Source organism: Capsicum annuum, chromosome 9, assembly GCF_002878395.1.
Source record: "Capsicum annuum cultivar UCD-10X-F1 chromosome 9, UCD10Xv1.1, whole genome shotgun sequence".
Classification (NCBI taxonomy): domain Eukaryota; kingdom Viridiplantae; phylum Streptophyta; class Magnoliopsida; order Solanales; family Solanaceae; genus Capsicum; species Capsicum annuum.
In genome coordinates, this window is record NC_061119.1 from 8,726,272 (window position 1) to 8,731,960 (window position 5,689).

Here is a 5,689-nt window from a genome sequence, read left to right on the forward strand (position 1 = left end):
TCATGAAAAATAATATTAATTTTCGAAGAAAACGTAGAGATTGTGACGCTCGTAATTTTAAATAAATATTACAGGGGAAAGTAAATAATTAGTCTAATATTAATATGGCTAAAGTCCCTTTTATTTAAGAAGAAATCCTTTTAACTAGTCAAGCGTTAATTGCGAAAAAGGCGAGGACTTTAATTTATTTCAAAAGAAAATCGCAAACTCTAAATCAATATAAACACAATAAAAAACAAAATTTCAATAGCCAATGATAACTAATTACCGTTTCGAGTCTTAACAAAAATGACAACATAGCATGGATATTAAATAAAGAGAAGGGACTAAGAGATACTAGACTCCTAACGGGCTCGAGTTTTCAAGTATATGCAATCCCGAAGCTCTGAGATCCTTGTAGCAATTAACCCGATGTTGGATCAAAATGAGTTCCGTTGAAACTCCAACTCACGCGTTCACATAAAAAGATAAAAGGAAATAAGGACTAGTAACTAATTTAAGTGATATAAACGAGTAATGAAAATAATGCAATCGGTGACCATGTTGGTTGTGCAGTCCAAAGTAAATAAGATTGAATATGAACTCAAACAAATTTTGCATCCAACTGGAGCTATCATGCACATACAAACCAACAGTCCTCCCATGTTTCAAACTATCTAGCCAAAGTTATCATTTTTACCCAAGGGTAATTAAGAGCAACTCCCAATTTAAAAAAATTTTCTTTCAAAGAGCAGGAATATGACAATGTAAATTTTCTTTCCAAGACTTGCTTTGGTCAAAACAAGGCGGTAAACAACCCCCGGACAGATCCAAAAAAAAAAAAAGAAAAAATTGAAACACGACATTAAATTTTACTGCAGTCCGAGCCCGAAACAAAGAACACTAACACTAATATGATTTCGAATCCAAAATAACATAATCGCGTATTTACTGATCCAACACAACATAAAAAAATTCAGAATTAAAATCCATATCCATCCGTCGAGTAACAATTTAATCAATACAAAATTTAAACCACATCATGCCTATTGAGTGAGAACAAATAGCAACAAAATCAAACCGGTTGAAACCCGCACAGGGCCACACGTTCATATACCCATAATTTTGCGATCTGTAAAATAATATTTTCAAAATCAAAACTAATTTATCCATGCAGTCCAAAAAATGCAACGACACGAATTCTCACATTCAACAGAAAATAAAAAAGTGACGAAGAGAAAAAGTCGACAAAGAAACGAGAAGGGGTGAATTCGCACCTTTTTGGGCGCAGCAAACTTGGGCTTTTAACGTCAAGCTACTTCCCACGAAGAACTCAACTCAGAGCTTCGAATCCGTATCCACTTTGCTTTTGCTTCTATTCTCTCCCCTTTTCGATTTTGTTAAGCTCTCTTTTTCTCGAATTCACTTGCTTTCTTCTCCTCCCTCCATGGGTGAAGGAATACCCGTATATATAGCCAAATCCGGATTTGAAACCTCAAAAATAAAAAGAGGTGGGAAAATGAACTTGAATTTTAAAATCGGATCAAAGACTTCTCTCCCCATATCTCAACTTTTCAGAACTCTTAAATGATGGATTGAACCGTTTTAATTCATTTTCACCCATTCGGAACTGATTTTTCCTGCTGTTGGAGGATTCGCGAGCTGGAGTGTCTGATTTTGGTGAGATTTTCGTAGGGTAGTGGCAGGCGGCCAGCTAGCCATGGGAGTGCTACGGTTACGATTTTGGTATGAGGAAGAAGGGGAGAAAGAAAAAAGAGAAAAAAAAGGTTTTGGTTCTTGTGCTGATTTGGGAAAGAAGATGGGCAGAAGACAATGGTTTTTTTGTGGGAAAGGAACACTACCCGTGACTCTGTTTTGGCAGATGCATTATTTATTGCATTGGTTTGAAAAATATTGATTAATTTTGATCCGTCCTATCGATCTTAAAATAACATCTAAAATATATATATATATATATATATATATATATATATCAAAACCGATTATTTTGGTCTGTTCAATTTCGATCGAAGCAGTTCAAATTTCAATATATATAATATGTATATATATATAAACAAACATTTGAAAATTTGGGACCTTCGAATTAGAAATAAAAATTAACAGACTAGATTAATCTATGCTGATCGGGTGTTTTTGGATTGATTTTAATTCATCTGAGCTTTTGATCGAACAATCCTTATAGGTTCCCTCTTTAAAAAAAAGCGAAAATGAGAAAAGGAAAATATATTGTACGGATAAATATATGAAAAGTCGATTTTTAAAACGACTATTTTTTATCAGTTTGATATCTGATTGGACGGTTTTAATTTAATTTAAAGAGAAAAAGAAAAGAAAGAAAATAAATATATAAATAAATTAAATAAATAATGATAAATTATATATGCCTGTATAAATAAAAATAACTAGAAATTTTAGGATGCTTCGAATTTAAAATAAATCGACGAGTCTGATTAAATCGTATCTGCTGAGGCAGAATGACGAAGCGGGCATAGAAATCATACTGACTCGGGTTGATATCCAGGTTCTTGGGTATAATTTATAAAATAAGAGTTGGGTTCGGGTGAAAAATAAAATAAAAATAAAAAAGTTGGCTTATTATTAGCCCGAATAATTTTTTTCTATTGAAATTAAATTTATCGATGCTTCCTGATATTCTAAAAAATTATCTTTTAGTTTATAGACATAATTTGTACAAACATCTAATTTAATATTTTGCGACTTTTTTATTCACAAAATATGTATATATAAGAATATAATAATATACAATATATATATATAATAAAAATATATGTACGTCTTATAAAAAATATATTTTGTGTAATAAGAATATACCTATAAGGTCACAATACTTTCCAAAAATAAAGTTAGAAAAATGCGAATGAGACCACCAAAAGATATATATTTGCGATTTTGATGTCAAAAGTATTTAATTATATTCAATTAAAATAATTTTATAAATGAAAATAAATTTCCTTTTTGTTAAGACTTGTAGAAATAGAAACAAAAATATCAAATCCTATTTTAATTAATATTTTTTTTGAAAATTATTTAGGGCCAAGAAGTATCGAAAAAATAATTAAAGAAAAAAGGCAATTCAAAATTGGGGTGTCAGCAATGATCATGCAGATCACCTTAGAATTGTCTTGCAAGCTCTAAGATCAGTAGCTTTTCTGGGTCATATTGTTTCAGCCGAAGGCATTAGAGTTGATCCCCAAAAGACAGAAGCTGTTAGAAATTGGCCTAGACCTATCTCTCCATGTGATACTAGAAGTTTCTTGGGTTTAGCGGGCTATTACTGCCGTTTTGTTGAAGGTTTCTCTTCTATTGCGTTTCCTATGATCCGGTTGACCCAAAAGAAAGTTAAGTTCCAATGGTCAGATTCCTGTGAGAAGAGTTTTTAGGAGTTGAAGACTCGACTTACTTCAGCCCCTGTGTTGACTTGGCCTGATGGTACAGATGGTTTTGTGGTGTATTATGATGCCTCTATAATTGGTTTGGGTTGTGTGTTGAAGTAAAGAGGTAAGGTTATATCCTATGCCTTTAGACAGTTGAAGCTGCATGAAAAGAATTACCCCACCCATGATCTTGAGTTAGCTGCTATGGTCTTTGCTTTGAAAATCTGGAGACACTATCTTTATAGTGTCCATGTTGATGTGTTACTGATCATAAGAGCCTGTAGTATGTGCTTACTCAGAGGGAGTTAAATCTTAGGCAGATGAGGTGGTTGGAGTTGTTAAAAGACTATGATATGAGTGTGTTGTATCATTCGGGCAAGGCCAATGTAGTGGCGGATGCCCTTAGCAGATTGTGTATGGGTAGTGTTGCTCATGTAGAGGAAGGTAAGAAAGAGTTAGCTCATGATGTGCATTGTTTGGCTAGATTGGGTGTTAGGTTGCTTAATTCAGCTGAGGGAAGTACTTTGGTGCAGAGTAGTTCCGAATCCTCTTTAGTTTCGGAAGTAAAGAAGAAGCAAGATAAGGATCCTAGCATGGTCAGACTGAAGGAGCTAGTTAAGGACCAAAAGGTAGAGTTTTCTCCCAAGGGGGATATGGCATGTTGATATTGCAGGGTAGATTGTGTGTTCTGTGTGTTGATGATTTGAGGCAGAGGATTATGGTTGAAGCGCATGGCACGCGATATTCCATTCATCCCGGTGGAATGGTATGAAGAAGGATATAGCTGATTTCGTAGCAAAGTATGCACCGTGCCAACAGGTTAAGGTGGAGCACCAAAGACCTGGTGGTGTGATACAAGAGTTTAGAATAACCACTTGGAAGTGGGAGGTGGTGAATATGGACTTCGTGACTGGGTTACCTCTTTCGCGTCGTCATCATGATTCTATTTGGGTGGTTGTAGACAGGCTGACTAAGTCCGCACATTTCTTGTCCATGCATACATCTTATACAACTGAGGATTATGCTAGATTGTATATCCGAAAGTTAGTCAGGCTACACGGAGTTCCCTTGTCTATCATTTCGGATAAGGGTACTCAATTTACTTATTAGTTTTGGAGGGCGTTTTAGCAGGGTCTTGGTACCCAATTTCTTTTGAGTTCTTCTTTTCATCCGCAAATAGATTGTCAAGCTGAGAGGACCATTCAGACTCTAGAGGATATATTAAAGGCATGCGCTCTTGATTTCAAAGGTAGCTGAAATGAGCATTTGCCATTGATAGAGTTTTCCTATAACAATAGTTACAATGCTAGCATTGAGATGGAACCATTTGAGGCCTTGTTTGGTAGAAGATGTAGATCACCCATAGGGTAGTTTGAAGTGGGTGAAGCTGCTGTGATTGAGCCTGATGTAGTGTTTGAAGCTATGGTGAAAGTTAAGTTGATTAGAGAAAGGTTGAAGATAGCTTAGAGTCGTCAAAAGTCATATGCCGATGTGAGGAGAAGAGATATTGAATTTGACGTGGGTGATTTGGTGTACTTGAAAATTTCACCCATCAAAAGGGTGAAGAGGTTTGCAAACAGGGAAAGCTTAGTCCCCGTTATGTTGGCCCGTATAGGGTCTTGAGTCGTGTTGGTAAAGTAGCCTATAAGGTTGAGTTGCCTGCAGAGTTGTCAGCCGTTCATCCTATTTTTCATGTCTCAATGCTTAAAAAGCAAATTGGTGATTTTGTTGTAGTAGATCCCTCAGAGAGTGCTGATATTCAGAACAATCTTTCCTTCGATGAGATTTGTCACACCCCCTTTTTAAACTGAAAAAAGATTTATTTTAAGTTTCAAACGGGTTTTTATTATTAAAGTGACAAAAATGAAGATTTCTTTTCGAAAAAGGATTATTTACATTTTTTATTCAAAGTCGCTACTTGACATAAATTGGGTGTGCCAAGTCACCCATGGATATGCTTTTCAAAAATTTGACTCTTTAAACTGATTTGCGAACAGAGATTCCGACTAAGGAATTCTGTTGACCGAAGGGAAGGTGTTAGGCACCCCTCGATCCTGTGGTTTGGCCATGGTCGCTTGGTGGAGCATGTCAGCTAATTTGACACTACGAATGTATAAACCACACAAAAAAATACAAAAAACAATCAATCAAACAAACAAAACAAAACCAATCCAAAAATAGTGTTCAGTCCAATTATACAGTCCAAAAAATAAAAAATGCAGAAAATAAATCCTATCTAACCTATACTAATCCTAACTACGCTCCCGTGCTATACCCGACGCCTCGGGCCTTTC

At 35.3% G+C, this 5,689-nt stretch overlaps 1 long non-coding RNA gene across 1 annotated transcript; it reads right to left on the bottom strand.

Moving 5' to 3' along the window:
* Positions 1-214: 214 nt before the first annotated feature.
* On the bottom strand, positions 215-1,961 carry LOC107843080. The gene is made up of 2 exons (XR_001666252.2): positions 1,257-1,961; positions 215-1,111 (listed from the first exon to the last, which is right to left on the bottom strand). It is a non-coding gene; the product is annotated as an uncharacterized LOC107843080 (long non-coding RNA).
* Positions 1,962-5,689: the final 3,728 nt, after the last annotated feature.